The following is a 20,335-nucleotide window of genomic DNA, read 5'->3' as shown; positions in this document are numbered from 1 at the left end:
TGGTTTACTTTTACAAAATCTTTATGAATAACTTTAAAATAAAGTTTGCATCACTGAAATTTTAAATTAAAATGTTAATTAAAAGCCAGAGCAAAACAATGATTTTGTGATTACTTCAGCTGTTTTGCTCTGCTAAAACCATTCAGTAGTCAACACAAGCTTGATAAACATTTTAGCCAGACCAAAGCTGTGCTTTGCTGGTGAAAAGCATTGAGGCTTGAACATTTATTTCTAAACATATTCTGTTGCTCTTCCATGGTGTGCAGCCAGGCTAGGCTGTTGGCTCACTCTCAGATGTGAGCTCTGCTGGCAGCAAGGAAATCCAGCCTGGCTCTCACAGGACTTGCTTTGCTCTACATAAGCCACTGCAAGACCTGCCTTTAAAGGAAAGTCTGATGGAGCGGTACCAAACAAGCTGGCTAATGCATAGACAGTCTGCTAGGTCCAGGGCATCTCCTGACTGAGATGTGCCACATTTTGAACTGTAATCTTATGGGGTCTTGGAGAGAATGCGTCACGAGAATGCGTCACCACGTCTGTGTTTCAGATTAGTCTAACTGCAATTACTATAGCTAGATGGGTTTGGTTACAGAGAAGTGACCTGGAGTAATCATTTCCAGACTTAACACCATGCTTAGATGCCTGAGGTTATATTGGAAATAGCTATAGTCATCCAGTTGTGGCCCTAAAGGCGGGAGAGATGTCAGCAACCAGTGAGGCAAGAGGCAAATAGTAGTAAACCCCAGGTATCCATATACTGATGCATAAAAGCATGTCTAAAATACCACCCTAGTAGATATTAGAAACAAGTTCTTGTCTCAAGCACAGTAAAAGCCTTTACAAGGAATTAATAACCTAAACAAAGCCTTCAACACAGTTTAGAGAAGAAAATGTTAGAGATCATAAAATTTATCAAACTGCTCAGGCAAGATCCAGTTGGTTGTTTCACAGGAGCTGCACCTCATACTATCTTGTCAGGCAGGTTATTTGAAAAGATAAAGGCATTTCTATGAACAAAACTATGAATTCTAATCAAATACACAGAGAAGAATAAAGGTGCACACTTGAACCCTTAAAATCTATAAATATTCTTCTTTAAAATCAGTGTTTTCAACGTCATCTGCCATAATACCTTTTTTCTTTTTTTTTTTGAAAAGGCATTAGAAATCTGAACTATTGCAATTTCCAGACTTTAAACTGCATATTGTGAACAAACTAACTACTGCTCAGATGTCAGTGGCTACTGCTACTTATTTCCCTCCAATATTCTTTTCAAGATCTCACTGAAACTCAGATGTGTAACAGTAAGCTAACACGGTATTTTTGAACATGTGCTAACTTAGTCTCCTCAAGTTATTTCACAAAGAGTACTTTGCCCATGCAAAATATCAAGAAAATCATTTCAGACGCGTCTTTATTAGAGTATAATCTTTCTCAAAGATAATAAACATACTAACACTGGTTAGCACAATGCAGCAGCATAGCCAGAGCAGGCAAGATACCTCTTTATTTTTGTGGAAATTGGAATAAGCTGCAAAATTCTTGTTTCATTGAACCAAGTGTTCAGTTAGTTTAAACTAGTTGTTTACATTTTCTTTTTTTTTCTCCCTTGCTCTACATTCCTTTCCCCATGTCTCATAGAGCACTGCTTTCTTTATGATACATATTCCCTGATACCCATTCATGTGTCCTTATGTCAGATTCCATTCATGTAGACTGCTGTTCTCTCTCACAGAATTTTATACAGCATCGTGGAAGACTTGTTCCCTATTTGAGCTGTTTTAGCCATGAGTGCTAAAGTACAATGGCTTCTAGTTGTCTGTAAACAGCTTTGTCCTTAGGGTTTGAAGGGCAGTTTAGTTTTCCTGAAGCACAGCAGAAATGGGATGCAGTTGAATAGACATTGTAATGTAGTCAAAATACTATAGGGCCTTCACTGTGCCAAAATGAGAACCATGAATTTTTCCTATTTCTTTTCTGCATAAATTGGGGAAAAAAAAACCAGTGCAAAGGAAATGACACTGAGCTAGAAGATAGGGATGGCGGGCAGAATGAAACCAAATAATCCAAGGGGAAAAGATTAGCAACCTGCGACACCACTTAGACACACACACGTCTATGGGGCCAGATGGGATCCACTGAAGGGCATTGAGGCAGCTGGCAGAAGTGCTCACTGAGCCATTTTCAATCATTTATCAGCAGTCCTGCCTAAACAGGGAGGTCCCAGTTGACTGGAGGTTTGAAAATGTGACACTCACCTAAAAGGTGGGCCAGAGGGAGGATCTGGAGAGCTACAGTTCTGTCAGTCTCAGCTCATAGCCAATATTCTTCTGGAGAAATTAGCTGCACATAGACTGGGTGGGAGTACTCTTTGCTTTGTAAAAAACTGGCTGAATGGCTGAGCCCAAAGTGTTGTGGTGAAAGGAGTTTAATCCAGTTGGTGGCTAGTGACAAGTGGTGTTTCCCAGGGCTCAGCAGTTCTGTTTAATATCTTCACTGATGGTTTGGATGAGGGTATTGAGTGTACCTTCAGTAAGTTTGCAGACAACACCAAGTTGGCTGGGAGTGTTGATCTGCTGCAGGATAAGAAGGCTCTGCAGAGTGATCTGAACAGACTGAATCAGTGGTGAGACAAGGAAGCACAAAAGCACAAAATGTAATCAGTTCTAAGCAATGTTACGTGTGATGGCTTTGTAATGGAAAATAACTGTGGTGCTTGAAGGTACTTGACGTAGTTTCAGGTCCTTAGGACCTTAGTACAAAAGGTGTAAGAAAAGCAGAATAGAAAAACAGGACCTGGGTATGGGGAGTATCTGGGACTAGCAGATGTCCAGGGTGGACACAGATTAACTGATAAGTAGAAGGACAAGATGATTGTTATGTTTGGTGTTAATAAAGCCATTAAGCTGCTGTAAACATCTACTGGGGAGTATCTGGAACTAGCTGATGTCCAGGATGGGAGCAGTTAAACTAACTGATAAGTAGAAGGGCAAGATGATTGCTATGTCTGTAATGTTAATTAAGATTGTTGGGAAAAGTAAACGACCCTTAAAGACCACCACATTTTTGTATGCGTGCCGGAAACTTTCTGGAAAATGATGTAATATGCCCAGTGACCACATAAGGATGGCCTGCATGGCAATACGGGAACACATATTAGGAGGAGCTATCTCTCGTGTCTCCTGGTGCTGCAATAAAGAATACCTGCTTGTCAGCTTGAAACTCTGTTGGCCAGTTTGTTCCTGGAGTTTTCTCCAAATCAGTGGGTTGAGGCCAACTGTATACGGTTTGACAATGCAGAGTGCTGGGTCCTACACTTGGGTCACAACAACCCCATGCAGAAGAATGCTTGGGGAAGCATGGCTGGAAAGCTCCTGGGTGGAAAAGGACCTGGGGGTGTGTCGTGATTTAAGCCCCACCAGCAACTCAGAATCATGCAGCCTCTTGCTCACTCCTCCTCTCCTTCCCCCTGGCTTGCAGTGAGATCAGAAGGAAAATCAAAAGCCTGTAAACCCCACCGGTTGAGATAAGAACAGTCCAATAACTAAAGTATAATACAGAACTATTACTGCCACCACTAATAACAATAATGATAAGACAAATAACGAGGGGAGAAAATACAAAACTAAAAAGGGAAGGGAAAAACCCCCAGCAATAAACACAAGTGATGTACAATATAATTGCTCACCACCCACTGACTGATACCCAGCCCAACCCAAGCAGTGATCTGGTAGCTTCCAGGTAGCTCCCCCCACTTTATGTGCTGGGCATGACAGATTGTGGTATGGAATACCCCTTTGGCTAGTTTCAGTCAGGTATCCTATCTCTGCTTCTTCCCAGCTTCCCGTGCCCCTCCTCACTGGCAGAGCATGAGAGACTGAAAAAATGTTTGATCAGGGTAAGCATTACTTAGCAATAACTGAAACATAAGTGTGTTATCAGCATTGTTCTCAGGCTAAAGTAAAAAACAGCACTTCACCAGCTACTAAGGAGAAGAATAACTGTTTCAACAGAATTGTAACAGTTGCCCTGTCAAATAACCAACAGGGTGTTGGTTGACAGCATCTGAACATGGGCCAGCTTGTGCCCTGGTGGCCAAGAAGGCCAACGACATCCTGGCCTGTATCCGTGTGGCCAGCTACCGCTAAGGGCAGTGATCATCCTCCTGCACTTGGCACTCATGAGGCCACTTCTTCAATCCTGTGTTCATTTTTGGGCCCCTCACTCATTAAAGACATGGAGGTGATGGAGGGGGCCCAGAAACGGGCAGCAAAGCTAGTGCAGGCTCTGAGGGAACTGGGATTGTTTAGCCTGGAGAAAAGGAGTCTCAGGGGGACCTTACTGCTTTCTACAACTACCTGAAAGAAGGTTGTAGCAAGGTGGGGGTAGGTCTCTTCTCCCAAGTAACAAGTGAGAAGACAAAGTGGCTTCAAGTTGCACCAGAGGAGGTTTAGTTTGGGTATTAGGAAAAATTTCTTCACCAAAAAGATTGTCAGGCATTAGAACAGGCTTCCCAGGGAAGTGGTTGGGTCACCATCTCGGAAGGTATTTAAAAGACGTAGTGCTTAGGGACATGGTTTATTGGTGCCCTTGACAGTGCTAGTTTAATGGCTGGATTTCATGACAGTAAAGGTCTTTTCCAATCTAAATGATTCTATGATTCTGTATTTTCTACACTTTGAAGAATAATAGCTTTGAGGAATACCATCATTCATCTGTAGTGTTTAATGAAACTGGATTTCTTCCATAATCAGACTGATATAGCTACTGCATAACTATGTGAGTGAAACTTCTAAAAGTAACACAGAAACTAAAAACTGTCTTTCCTAAATGTAATTTGCTAATTTACTAAATGCTTCAGATGTAGGTGACTAATTTTCAGAGGTGAATGGTACTTGCACTTTTAAAAATTATTAAATATACTTCATGCATTTATCAGTTAAGATGTTCCCTTGTAACTTTCTTCATAAGATAATTTGGTTTTACAATTTTAGTGGCATTTGAATACATGTTTAACAAGAATTTCTTGGGCCTCTGAAGGCACAGTGCACAAAAATGTTCTGAGTAAATAGGGATGTAATGTGAATTCAGGCTTTAAGCTGAGCAATATTCTGTTGCTTGTTGTGGTGTAGGTATATTGTTTTACATTATGCTCTCATTCATCATATATAAATAACTTTGCAGTTGTTATTTCCTTTCAGTTTAAGCAAATTGTGCCTGTGGTAACCAAGGACAAAATTAGCTCAGTAGAAAGCTAAAATTATTTTCAAATATAATCTTGTTTATTTTGGTAGAGTAAAAAAAAAAAAACAACATAAAAAAGTATCTTCATATGAAGCCAGTGTATTTTTGCCATAATTCCAGAAACAAATTTTTCTGAAATGTATTTCGCTCTGCAAGTATTCCAAACTAAACATTTGTTGCTGTGCACAATTAGCCTGAAATACCCATATATGATATAGGGCAGGATAATTTGTGTTGTTCTATAATGTTATATTTTTTATTAAGTCATTCAGGTGAGTTTTTTATTATACCTTTTTGTTACTGTTATTTATGGGATATTTTTTCACTATCCTGGAGGCAAAAAGAAATAAAATCCCCAAACTTCTTATGAATGGGATCTGTTTTACGAAAATTAAAGTGTTTATTAACACTGTAAGAGATTGCTTGCTTTGTTTTCTAGGTGCACTACAGTCTTGAAAATTTTAGCATTAGAGAAGACCTCAATAGTGTGGTAATCAGACAATGAAAACTTCATAAATGTAGCTGAGAAACAAAATAGGGAAAATTGGAACATTAGAAGAGAAATGGAAAATTTAACAGGCAAAGGCAACATTCCTGATTTCTTTTTGCAAAGGTCACTGGGCCTTAGCTCCTTTATTTATGGGTCTATAAGTCTCAGATACAGTAGAAGCTGAAAAACACCTGCATTTACTATTTACAGATGTGTAAATCATAGAATCATGGAATAGTTAAATGAAAGCATCAATACTCTAAATCATACTCATATTAAAAGATAATAATATCTGTAAATGGACATCTCTACCTTTGTGAATATAAAAAATTACATTTGCATAATTATTTTTCCATAGCTGTTTGCCATTCATGCTCATTGAGGCTGAAATGTGGATATTCCCATGCAAGAACAGTGATGGGAAGCCATAGAGAAACCTTTGCTACAGACTTGTTCCAAGATCCTGCTGGTGCTCTTTCCAGCCTTTGTCTTTATACTTCTACACTACTTACCAATAGAGACCTCCTCACAAGACTTTAAGGTAACAACTGGAGAAGTCTTTCTTCTGAATGGTCAATATTGCCCATCCAACAGTTCTTAGACTAGGTCCAACCCACCTAACATTCTGCAGGACCTGTAGCTGGCTGATAACAGGACACAATATTTAGTAATAGAAGTGATTTAAGAACATTCCAACTATATTAGAGAGTATGCCAAGTCCTAGAGGACAGCTCACTGATGAACATAGAGTTCAGTTCTTAGAGATGCCATGACAGCTTTTTCCTGCCCTAGATAATGCCATCAGATCACTGCTTATTGCCTGTTAGCTCTATGCACTCCTTGACATAAATCTCTGTTTGCAGGAATGTGAGTCCTCTGGTGTAAAAACACTGAGCTGCCACAACACTTGTTCACCTGCATGCTTTATGTTGCCATGCTCAAGTATAATGCTCAGAGAAAAAGGGTTCTTTCTTAAAAGATACTAAAAGACTAGTTTATGTACTGTGTCTGACCTACCATGGAAACACTTTTTAATATTTATTTTACATTATTTCTTCTTCTCTAATGCCACAAAGTAGAACAAATAGAGCCATGCAAACAGGGAGGCATTAGCTTGTAACCAAGGATAAATTTGACAATAATTACTTCTGCCATAAATCTTGCAGTCCATATGGATAAGGTACAATACTGGCACTGGTATCTACAGGTCCATCTGCCCAGAGACTCATTTTACTGCATAAGGTAAAGCTTTGTAGATCCAGCCATCTGTTTTCAGTGCTGTTTATTCCCCAGAACTTCTAAGAAAGGATGGCCAATAAAGATAGAATGTAAAGAATTCCTCTATGAATTGAATTAATAATGTGAAAGGACACAAAATTATATTTTTATATTATATTTTATGCCCCTAAAACTATTTAAAATAATAAAAGAATGCTTAATCCCTGGCAGTGTTCAAGGCCAGGCTGGACAGAGCCTTGGTTGACATGGTTTAGTGTGAGATGTCCCTGCTCATGGCAGGGGGGTTGGAAGTAGATGATCTTAAGGTTGTTGGAACTAGATGATCTTAAGGTCCTTTCCAACCCTAATTATTCTATGATTCTATGATTCTATGCATCATTTGACTATAATAATGGCATTTGCTAAATGTAGTTGTAAAGACCTAATCCTGCTTCACTTTGCTGTAGAGCACAGCTTTTCCACCAAAGCCAGTAGAGTGGCAGCACTACAGAATCAGGCTTCTTTTTCCATGGATTTGCTGCCCTTGATAGTAGTGAAGGAAAAGGAATTGGTTTTACTCTCCCAGTGATTTTCTTTTGGCGAGGACCAATGGATATTTAAAAAAATATTATCTCTCCCTCCTTTTTAGGGGAACAAAGGATTCTTAACACATTTAGTAATATCTACTTGAATACTTTTGATTAGTCACAGACATATATATATATATATATATAATGTGAAAAAAAACCATTCAGTGAGAAAATTCATGGGTCAATAACAGGTTTGACACATTCCATAAATCCAGTACACTAACAGTCTGAAGCTGTGAGGTGCTGGAAGATGCTGGAAGGTACTTCTGCCTTGTCTAGCTTGTGATGAAGTGTTCAGAACTGATATAATTTTTCATGTGAGGAAGTAGTAATAATGTAATCCCTCTTGTAATAAGTGTTCCTCAGGTATTACTGGACTTTAATAATTCCTAGAAAAGAAGTAGCAATATATTTATTGATTTAACAAAGTTTCATAGTAAATGTACCAGTAGTTTAACAAGATTTGATGGCAAGGTACACTTGAATATTTACTGAATAGAGGATAGGGTCAGACAAAACTGTCAGGGACACCCACCTGTTGAGTCATGAAGTTCAGAAAAGGTGCCATTGCTTCCCCTTTTGGAAGGTGCAGGTCTGGTGTTTCTTCTGCATTCCAAATCACAGAATCATAGGATAGTTAGGGTTGGAAAGAACCTTAAGATCATCTAGTTCCAACCCCCCTGCCATGGTCAGGAATGCCTCCCACTAAACCATGTTGGTACAAGTCCAGAGGAGGGTCATGAGGATGATTGGGGGACTGGAGCACCTCCCATATGAAGATAGGCTGAGAAAGTTGGGGCTGTTCAGCCTGGAGAAGAGAAGGCTGCGTGGAGACCTCATAGCAGCCTTCCAGTATCTGACGGGTGCATATAGGGATGCTGGGGAGGGACTCTTCATTAGTAGTGATAGGACAAGGGGTAACAGGTTAAAACTTAAACAGGGTAAGTTTAGATTGGATATAAGGAGGAAATTCTTTCTTGTTAGGGTGGTGAGGCACTGGAATAGGTTGCCCAGGGAGGTTGTGAATGCTCCATCCCTGGCAGTGTTCAAGGCCAGGTTGGACGAGGCCTTGGGTGATATGGTTTAGAGCGAGGTGTCCCTGCCCATGGCAGGGGGGTTGGAACTTGATGATCTTAAGGTCCTTTCCAACCCTAACTATTCTATGATTCTATGTTCCTAAAATTATAGCTCCTAACATTCCTTTATAAGTATTTATGAGTTTAGCATCTATTATCCTTTGATCATAGAACTACTACTGGTTTTTAAAGTTTAATAAATAATGTTTGATAAGTAACAAACTGGAGAGGAACTTACCATTCTTTTTCAATTAGCCTTATCTGGCATCTCATCTCAACAGCTACCACTACAATCAACTTCTAAGAAGACTCACAAGCTACAAAATGTATCAATCTTATCCAGAAAATAAATAAAGTCCGTCCTACTGGAAGACGAATAGGCAAATCTCATTGTAGGTAAATATTGTTAATAGTTTTTGAAGTCTGTCCATTTCTGCAGCACAAAACAAATGTAGCAGAGCTGAAAGAAGTATGTAAGAGTGTTGGACTGTGGTTAAGAGTAGGTTAATCTGTAGGTTAATCTGTAATTCAGCAGGTAGCTGGTTAAAAAGCATGAGCATTACTTGTAAAGTCAAAATCATTAAATAGATGTTACCACAAACTCAGAATCTCCACAACTGTTCATTAATCACTAGGCACCGAGGTGTAATTTTCATATAAAGACCTATCACATCTGTCCCCTCATCTGCTCTCTAAGAGTCATTAGTTTTTAAAATTTATAGAACAAAGAAAATCCATTAATGTTCTCCAGTCAGATAAAAGGTAAACACTAAAGTCCTTTAAAACCAATTTCAAGTACTTTGACTGGTGTATTTGCATTATTTACATGTTGTTTAAGTGAAGTTGCTGCAGGAGACTCATCAAACTTCCTTCAGCTAAAAAGCAATGGTTATGTCAATCAAAAGTGACGAAATTGCCCCAGGAGACTAAGACAATTTAGAAATAGACGTGTAGTGAATACCATGAGTAACAAATGAAATGAAACGTCTTCTATTTTGTCAATTTGTATAGGTAATAGCATCCCAGAATCAAGGTCACATTTAATCAATTAGCACTGACTTTTCAGCAATAAGAACAAAATACCTTGCCTAAAGCTTTATCTACTGAAAATACCATTACAAAACCATTACTAAACTCTAATATTCAGTGACCACTACAAGAATATAATTTAAATCAACATCAATAAAAGTGGTATCTTGCATTACGCATATAAAAGTATTCTAAGGTTTGACATAATGACTGTGTATTTTTTTAATAGTGTACAATTTAAATATTTTTTTCAGTTAAATTTCTAAGCAAAATATGTTTAAGGAAATTTGTAAATACTTTTTATAGAATCATGGGTAAACTGAATAGAATTTAAAGAATACATCAGTGCAATCTGTAACAAGTTCAGTCAAGATTTGTACTATGTCATATCATTCCTTCCACCACATTATGTGAAGGTTTCAGACTACCCTACTCTAAACAGACTGCAGTAGCACAGTTCTAGCAGTACTACATGCAGCTAAAAGAAATAAATGAGAAATATGAATAAAAGTATTAAAAAAATACATTTTTATTCTTGCCTTTTCCCAAAGCATAGGCTTTTAAAACTAGTTACTTCATTAAAATCCTTATCAACTGGCTATTTGTGCATTATAGAGTAAGAAGTGGACTAAAAATTCTGATAACCCTTTTTGGATCAGAAATGGTTGAAATCAATACAGACAAGTCTTTCACAGTGCTTGGGATATATAAATTAGGATAGTTTTAATGACCCTTTTCTATGAATTGAAGATATCTGTATAATTTTTTTACAGCTATTAATACTAAAAAAAGCAAAACTGTATCATGCATATAGCTTGGGTCATCTATAGTCAAACGTATTTCTAATCTAAAATGTATCTTTCTCTATCTATCTGTCATCTATTTAAAGTCTGATATCAAGTACATAATCTAATACCAAGGTAATATCTATCTAATATGTACAAGGATTAGTAGTTTTATCCATCCTTGTACATGTTACATATGTACAATATTAGGATTCAGGTACATTAGATATGTACCTGGATACTAAGAAATAGAGGGTAAAGTAAAAATGGTCTTAATTTGGCTATCATGCTGTGTAGCATTTATATAATGAATTAATACTTTTTTCCAATATTCAGATATTGAATTATAAAAAACTTGTATGCACATGGATATTCCCATGTGCATCTGAGAAACAGACACCTTTAGATGCTGCTTAACTTTTTTTGGGGGGAAGGAAATGATATATGTTATATTCAAAGACTAAAAAGTTTTTGTAATCTAAAATGTCTTGTATCCTCAGCACTACAGTACTTGTTATAAGGTTTTATCTGTTTCAATCAGAGAAGACAGAGGATACTGGGTTATCGTGCACTGGGGAAATTGTCATACAGAGACTTCAAGATGTGAAATTGTAGTGGATTCATCATATAAATTGCTGTCTGGGGATAAAGGGTCAAGTCTTTCTCTATAACATGAAATGAGATCTTTCATAGTTTCCTTATATCATGAGTGATTTAATGTATATGAATAAAATGTTGGGTGGTTTTTTTTTTGTTGTTGTTTTTTTCCCCCCCTTTTTTGGAGTGGTGATTAGAGAGCGAAACTAGTGAATCCATACTGATGAAAAGTTGGCTTATGCTCAAAGTGCAAATTCTCTTTCTTTAAAATGATCCTCAAACTGACTTTATGCATGAAATGTTAAAAAGTCACTTTTTTCAATAACTTTAGAAAATTCTTTAACTTGACTCACGAATCAAACAAATACTGTATTGATAACTTGGGAGTATCCAGAGGAAACAAAAATGTAGTTGACATTGGTTTGAGCACTCATGAATCCTAGTGGGGTTTCTGTGAAGCTTGGGATCCGTTATGTCAAATATATGCATATCAAGTATTTTACTGTTTTGTCAGAACAGCTGAGAAAAATATAAACATTTATAACAATTAAAAATATTAAAAACCTGGATCTAATCAATTTAGCTTATCTATTCTGGGGAAAGCTGAACTCACTTTCCAAATTACATTGGCTGGGGTGAATTTAGTTCCATTGACTTCATTTTAATGCACATGGGAAAACTGCATGTGGACACCTATAGGTCACTGGCTGTCCTCTGTTCCCACCTTGCTCCACACTAGCAGTATTAGTAAGGAGAGAAAAGGAATTTAACTGTGCGTAAGCTTACGGCAAAGTATTCTTCCTTTTGGCAATACCTATCATGACAGCTTGAATCCATGGTAAGCACAGATCTGAAAATCTTCCCCTTTACCCAGACACCTGAGTGGAAAACGAAAATATTAGTGTAATTATTCTTAATTTTTGCATGGAAGAGCAGACAAAATCATAACCAAGTCCATTGTGAGTTATTATAATGGTGTGATATTCTGCTCCTGTCTAAGGTGTATTACTAAATTAAATAGCTACAATAGTGATATTTGCTTAGAAGCAACGTGAAATGGTCTCTTCAGTTTTATGTAATTAAAGAATTCCATATCAATAGGAAAGGCATATTTTATGGCTATTTTATTTCATGTCTATAATTTCAATAATATATATAAAGTTTAAAGTGGCACTAGAAGCAATTTTATACTGAATATCCAATAGACAAAGCAATAATGATTAGCTATATATAAAAAAATACAAAGTAAAAAATTAGGTTTTGATCTTGGAAAATCATAATTTAGAAAATAAAGTGTAGAAAAGAAATGACCTCCTGAATAATTTGTTTTTCTGGGAATCCTGTGGTAAAGAAAACAATTTTGGTTCTATGTACTTAGTTATAATCCCCAAATTAACCTTGAGCTGAATAATTGTATTCGTTGCTGTCCTATTTTGGAAAGAGAGAATTTCAATTAATCGAACTATTCAGCACTACACCCACCTCCCCTCCCACCTCCTTAATTTATTTTTTTTGACAGGACCAGTTGATGTTGCTAGATTTTATACTTACAGAAATATTTTAAATAAGTAGCTTGAAGTACCAGAGAAAAACAGTGTTTTCTCAGAAGTGTATTGAGCTTCATGTTTTTAACTGCAATAGTTAACACAGATTGGGAGTTCTCCTTAAGACCAAACACCAGTATTAAAACAAAATCCAGGATATAAATCTTCCATACTTGAGCTAATGTGCGAGTACTAAATAAGAACTCAGTGCAGGGATCTGTGGGTGAAATTCCATGCTCCTTCCTCCCTAAGAAATTAAGAAAATAATTCTTTGCTTCCAAATAAAAAAAATTATCTTTCAAGTAGAAATGATAACTAGGGCATTAGGTGATGTTCCCATATCCTTGGAGAACAAAATAACAGCAAAAAAACCCAAAATAGAATCATAGAATCATAGAACAGTTAGGGTTGGAAAGGACCTTAAGATCATCTACCTCCAACCCCTCTGCCATGGCCAGGGACACCTCACACTAAACCATATCACACAAGGCTCTATCCTGCCTGGCCTTGAACACCGCCAGGGGTGGAGCATTCACAACCTCCCTGGGCAACCTATTCCAGTGCATCACCACCCTAACAAGAAAGAATTTCCTCCTTATATCCAATCTAAACTTTCCCTGATTAAGTTTGAATCTGTTACCGCTTGTCCTGTCACTACAGTCCCTAATGATGAGTCCATCCCCAGCATCCCTATAGGCCCCCTTCAGATACTGGAAGGATGCTATGAGGTCTTCACACAACCATCTCTTCTCCAGGCTGAACAGCCCCAACTTTCTCAGCCTATCTTCATGCGGGAGGTACTCCAGTCCCCTGATCATCCTTTTGGCTATCCTCTGGATTTGTTCCAACAGTTCCATGTCCTTTTTATGTTAAGGACACCAGAACTGCACACAATACTCCAAGTGAGGTCTCCCGAGAGCAGAGTAGAGGGGCAGGATCACCTCCTTCGACCTGCTGGTCACACTCCTTTTGATGCAGCCCAGGATACGGTTGGCTTTTTGGGCTGCTAGCCCACACTGAAGCCAGCTCATGTACATTTTCTCATTGACCAATACCCTCAAGTCCTTCTCCGCGGGGCTGCTCTGAATTCCTTCTTTTCCCAACCTGTAGCTGTGCCTGGGATTGCTCCTACCCAGGTGTAGGACCTTGCACTTGGCATGGTTAAACTTCATGAGGTTGGCATCAGCCCACCTCACAAGCGCCTCGAGGTCCCGCTGGATGGCATTCCTTCCCTCCAGCGTATCAACCAAACCACACAGCTTGGTGTCATCAGCAAACTTGCTGAGCGTGCACTCAATCCCACTGTCCATGTCAGTGACAAAAGATGTTGAACAAGACCGGTCCCAACACCGATCCCTGAGTTACACCACTCGTTCCTGGTCTTCAGCACGACGTTGAGCGATTGACCACAACTCTTCGCATGATATCTGATGACCTTTTATTAATGGCTATGGAAGATGACACATGGCAAGAAAATGGTTATCTGTTTAGTAGGAGAGTTTTTTCAATTTTTCTTGCTTTTAAAATTTATTTACTTGCAAATTTATCCATCTATTAAAATAGTATTTCATGTGTTTAGTGCAGTTGACATAGAATTGTATCAATGTTCAGAAGGGTGGTTGTCCAGATGGTTTGTCAAAACTTCTTTTTAGTATAAAATTAGATTCTGATTCAATATAGAAAGTAGGAACATCTCTGTAGCTTTTTGGTGCTGAATACACTATATTGCCTGCTCTAGTGTGTGCTTCCCTTTCATGATTACACATTTTGTTCCAGTGTGTTCTGGAGTCATGTCTCCATGACTTTGGGGTTTGCAATAGGACGTGTTGTCATATTTCAGAGTAAAAAGGCTGCTGGGATAGCATTGAGAAATGCAAGAAATGAAGGAGCCAGACTTAGTGCAATCTGGTCCTCGACACTCTTGTTGGAATAACCTCACTTGTGCAATCTTTCCGTTTGCATCCGGGCATTGAAGTCTAGCTGGCTCTGAATACATGCCTGGAAGAATGTGAACAAAACACCAGTATACGTGACAAAGGCTGCATGGATCAATGCATAATGCCATAACACAATCCCGTCTTATTCAGTTGTAGAAATGTATATTCTCCTCTCTGATTTCTACTGCGTAGTCATGCACACCTTGGGCAACACACAGATATCTGTGAGTTTGAAGATTAATTACATTGCCCAGGGAAATACAACAATAAAATATGTGAGAAATGTGCTCTGGTCATATATTTGAATGAGCATTTCTTGAATTTTGAGTGTATAATGCTGTTTAATCTTTTTAATGATTAATTTAATGATTAATTTAATTATGATTTTAATGCAGAATATTGAATTTCATATGTGATATTATTTATTACCAGTAGCATGTTTTTACAAACATGTCTTCTGTAACGTTTGCATTCTAATTCATTGAGGTCTTTAATCTAAATACTGAAAGAACTGGACAAAGCCACTGCTTTTGTGTACTCATTCCTTATTTCTTTCTCCAGTTATTAGTGCCGAGATTAGTACCCATATAGCTGGACAGTGAACCTGGACAGAGACAGATCTAAATTAAAACTAACCCAGCCCCAAAGGGAGAGTAAAGGTTAATTTAACTCAGTCCAATTTGTTGCATGGCTCCATAAACGCTTTTTTTGTTTTATGAGAGATGGAGCAAGGGATTACTGGGTAATGAAGAGTGAGGGTAAGATTAGAGATTATACAAGTTTATGCAAGCTTGAAGTGTCACAGACTGAGTGTTTGTATTGGTAATCTGATTCCATCACTGCTATGCAGTTTCAGAACAAGAAATGGTTTTAAAATTCTAGACTTTAATAGGAAAATTGCTAAAAGGAAATACAGCATAGAAGGAATCACATTTTGACAATGATGTTTTGTCTACTATTGTATTTTTTTTATCCAGCTGAATTAGCTAACTACTTCTCCCTCTCCTTAAAAGAAATCATTATGTATAAATCATCTCAGGAAAAAAGGCAATCATGAGTAAAAGGAAATGTATTTCTCTTACTGAAAAGTATTACTGTTTTATGATGAGCTATAGCATTTAGCTCGTTATGTACAATAAACCCCTTAGAAATAAAACAGTGGCAGTTTTTGAGGTAGAATGTTCACCTATGATTTAAAACATAATTGACAGGATAATACTGAAAGATGAATCAAAAACAAAATACTGTTTCTACTATTTAAGGCTGTATACACGCTGCAGGGGGAGACTGAGCATTTTTTTCTACGGTGAAATAAAAGTACAGTTTTAAAAGCAGGAACAAAAAAAAATAAAATGGTGTCTGGGAGAAATCTCTCTGATCCTGAAGTCCCAATGCCTTGTTACAGGAGGCAACATCATCATATAATTCTATCTGAAAAGATACTAGGCTCCTACATTAGCTCCTAGCTTTGCTGCTTGAAAGCCTTTACCAGAATCTCCTTTAATAGTCAAAAACCTCCAATTTTCCCCCTCAAGTTAATTCAAGTGAGCAATTAGTTTATCTTGCTAGAGAATCCACATTTGTTTGCCTAAGTCTGGATATCCTAGGATCTTAGAAATCTCATTTTATCCCTGTTTTGCCACCTCCAAGACACATTCTTTATAAAGAAAGGTAATATAACATGCCATGACAACATTAATTGCTAATTCTGCCTTTCCAAAGTGAGGCTTTGCTTGGCAAGATGAGGTGGCAGCCTAAAATGACTAAAAGTTTTCTTTCTTTCATGTACCTTGGTGGGATATTCAGGGAGTTCACTGGAGAAAGGCATGGGTGTATTTTCTTTTTCAGTAGTGAAAGCACTTGGAGTTTGCTCTGACAGTAGACTTGCTTCTTCCTGTGTTGCTTTTCTCTTGTGTTCAAGTGTCAGATGAGGTGCTGACATAAAGATATCACAGACTCACCTTTGAATTCTGCTAGTTTTTTAATCTATAAGAAAGACTTACCAGGTAGCATTCCCAAAGTCACTAAATATGTGGCTTTTGCCTTGGTGAGGGATGAAAGTAGAGCCATGACAGTATTAGCCACTGTGTGCTACTTGCCCCTGGGGCCAACTAATAATCTGTGGTCCATTTTATTACCAACTATAAATAAGTATAGTCAAAAGGACTTGGCTGTAAATTTTGTTTCTATTCTCAGACTGGTGAAACAGCTCACTTATTTTTTGTTTTCTAGACCATACCCACTATTCCTCTTTACCTTGGTTTGACAGGAACTCACATGAGCTCATGTCAATGGTGTGTATAGTTACACAGCTGCAATACCGTCACAATGAGAATTGGTTGATGCAGTGGTGCGCTTGGTGAAAAATAAACATCTTTTTTAGCTACAACAACACAGCTGTCTTTTCTCAAACAGTGCACAACAGTTCATGTATTCCATGCTTGTGGAGTGCCATTCACAGATTATAGTTTCTTTAGAAAAGTTACTCAAAAGGGATATGATTTTAAAAACAAATTTGTAATTTCTTCAGTAATTTGTTAAATTTCTTACTAGCTTTTCCGGTTGTTGGCTTTTAGCCTGAAATCATCTAGAATTATTTCTTTCACTTGACTTGATAAAATATTCAAAATTCTGTTGTCTGAAGATTTGCAAAAGCACACAATAACTTCTGTTTATCACGATGAAAGTTAAAATCTCTCTTTCTATGAACACTCCTGACAGATAGTTCTGACGTTTGTGATGACCAAAGTTGTGGGTGTAACACAATTCTAATTTATGTACAAAATCTATTCTGTATTTGCAAAATTATCTTTCACTAAAAAGTATATTGCTCATAAAACCTACTTGCATTCCAAGGGCTGCCATATCTTCATTTTCTATGTGACGGTACTTTTATAGTAACATACTACCTACAGCTGCTAATGCATTTCATCTAGGTTGTTAGAACATTCTCCTCTTAGAACAAGGAGGTTTGGTACATTCAATGTATTCTGCTTTGAACTAGAAAAAATGCTACTTCTTATGCAAACAACATCATCACTATGAGGTGAAAAAAGCTTCGTCTTCTGTATTTATTTAAGAAGTGGAATCAACAGCAGAAATAGCAGCAGGCCTACTCATAATACTTGAAATTTGATTGAAATTTTGTGGCAGAAAGTGAGTGTAACACATAGGTGAGTTTAACCAACTGACACTGACTCACTTAATTGCACTTCAACACTTTTCCTCACTTTTGAGACAGACATATTCAGAGTGGTTTAAGGTGTTCAATCAGAAAAATCAGAAATTCTCAAGCAAAATTGTTCTAGCAAAGGTTTTATATTGTAAAATTCAGCAAGAAAATAAAGAAGTTCCTAAATGGCACTCTTTTCGTTGTAAACCCCAATTTGTCTTTTTTCTCTCAGATACAGGAAAGCAGAAATGTCATCCATTTGATTAATATACAGGAAGCACATGAGCTGGATATACACTGACATTGGCTTGACTTTCTGATTGCAATCTGCTGCTAACTGAAGGGGAGTTACAAGAATGGTTGACTCAAAATATCCTTCATAAAGGTCGTGATAAATAGTGCAGCAGTCACAGGTAGTAGCCTGGGAGGTTCAGGATGCAGATTAGGAAAAAAAGATCTTTACTACGAAGGTACTTCAGCTTTATAAAAGGTCTTTGAGAGGGGCAGGGAGCCTCCATCCTTGGGGCTTTCAAGCCTGCACTACAAAAAGCCATGACTGAACCAAACTAATTGTGCCAATAGTCCTGCTCCAAGCGGGAGAAGTAGATGAACTTCAGTTCAGTCCAAAGTAGGCCATCTTCAGAGATAATTTCCTTCTGATGTTTCTGTGATTTTACAGAATTATTGAAATCCCATAGCCCAACGTGCAGTTTAGTCCTATAAATTGCCCATCTTAGCCTTTCCAACTCTGTTCATCTAAAGGCAGATTGGAATTTCAAAAAGTAATAGTATAGATATTAATTGAATGTTGCAGGCACATCTTTGTTCTTATTATTTGATAAATTTTTGCAGATGTTACAAAACATTTTAGATATTTCAGAGGTACACAGGCAGGATAAGTTATACTGAGAAGAGAATGGGGGAATATTAATTTCCACCTAACTTTAAACTTACAAGACTTAAACCTTCATGTCTAAGATAGCCAGAGCCATGTGATTATCAGTCGAGAAATGAGCAGCTTGTGAGGGTATACTAGTTTTCTAAGATAGTTGTCTAAAACAGGGCCAAGAATCACCTTCTGAAAATGTTGATTTGTCTTCATTATGATGAAGTTTCCAAGATGACTCAGGCATAAGGTTTTTAAATGCCTAAACTAGGGCACATGAACACAGGACTTGTATGACTGAAAATATTTTTAATTTATACAACAAAACATTACCATAAATCAAGTAAGCTTACAGCTCAGTATCCTAATTGAAACCTTCACAACCTCAGTATTATGTTTAGGGATATCTGATGCAAATGCACTACTTTCAAACACTTCAGAAAGGGGCTTTAAGGTATGACTAAGTTTGGATGTAAAAGCACTTTAAATCATTGCAGCTACTTTGATCTTAATTATTTTCTCTATAGCATATATAAAGAAATTCTAAATAAAAAAATAAAAGGGGCAAATTAAATGGCTTAAACTGGCATTATACTATGTAAACATATATTGTATAATAATAACAACAACAGTGAAAATGAGTAATGCTGACAGCAACTGTTTTGTGACAATTCATCTTGCACATTTTTTTATCTAAATCTATGTTAAACTTCCATTTGATCAGTTATTCAACAGATTTCATGAAAGGAAGAATTCTTTATGTTTTCTCATTCAACTGTAAAGTAAGTAACCTGGATCTTCATACTTGTGTTTTGGTGTCTTGGTCAAAGGCATGGCAAGTGCATGTCAATTCTGACATCAATATAAGTAATTTAATCCTAAAATTTTCACTGTTGTGATGCCCATCAGACCTCTGAGATACAAAAGAGAACATGATAGTATCTAGGCTGAAACACAGATGACGGAGGTAATGTTGAGTTATATGAAAAACAATGAATATTTGATTTTCATAAAGACAACAACTTGAGAGGTCAAGAATTGTGAAAATGAGAGTCATCTGGCCATTTATGCCGTGCTTTAATAAATCCGTTCACTACACTGGAATCACTCTCTTTAAATCATTGACCTGTATGTGAGTACTCAAGTGATGCACATCTATAATACAACTACAGAACAGTCAATCTTGGTCTAGCTATTTCCACCTCACAAGTGAAAACCAAGTTTAAATAGTATTGCTGATTCCTGTACAGTTAATTTTGCTGTAGTAGTGAGGGCATAACTGAAAGTGAAATAAGTTTCTAGGCATTCTTGCTTGGACAGCATTGAAATGATATGTTAAAATTCTACAGGGTCCAACTCTAGTTATTATTTTGTCTATTATACCAGTCTATTGAAAGTTTTCAGGGAACTTTAGGATTATAAATCCAAATCTGAAATGAAGAATGTATAAGCCCTGCTGCCTAACAAAATCTCTTTTCATATTGCAAGTACAGGTTTTCGTCTCATTAAGAAAATTTTATTGCAGATCCCAGTGTATTGTACTGCCATATCTCATATGTGTTAGATAGACATTTGGTGTATATATGCAAATTTTGTGAAGTAGGCAGCTGATAGAGCAAAAGCACCAGAAGGCAGCAGTTCAGTTTTATTTGCTGTATCTAAGCCATCTGGGGAGTGAGGTACTGCTAATAGAAGAAATACAACTAAGGCTATTTAAAGAATGTCATAGCAACTAGTGTAAAAATATAAACTTGCAAGGCACAGCTA

The sequence above is a fragment of the Neopsephotus bourkii genome, unplaced genomic scaffold (assembly GCF_033783945.1).
Source record: "Neopsephotus bourkii isolate Nb327-2 ecotype Australia unplaced genomic scaffold, CSIRO-AGI_Nbou_v1 NB_1624, whole genome shotgun sequence".
NCBI classification, from domain to species: Eukaryota; Metazoa; Chordata; class Aves; order Psittaciformes; family Psittacidae; genus Neopsephotus; species Neopsephotus bourkii.
The sequence above is the reverse complement of the archived record's forward strand: the minus strand, read 5'-3'. Positions refer to the sequence as shown.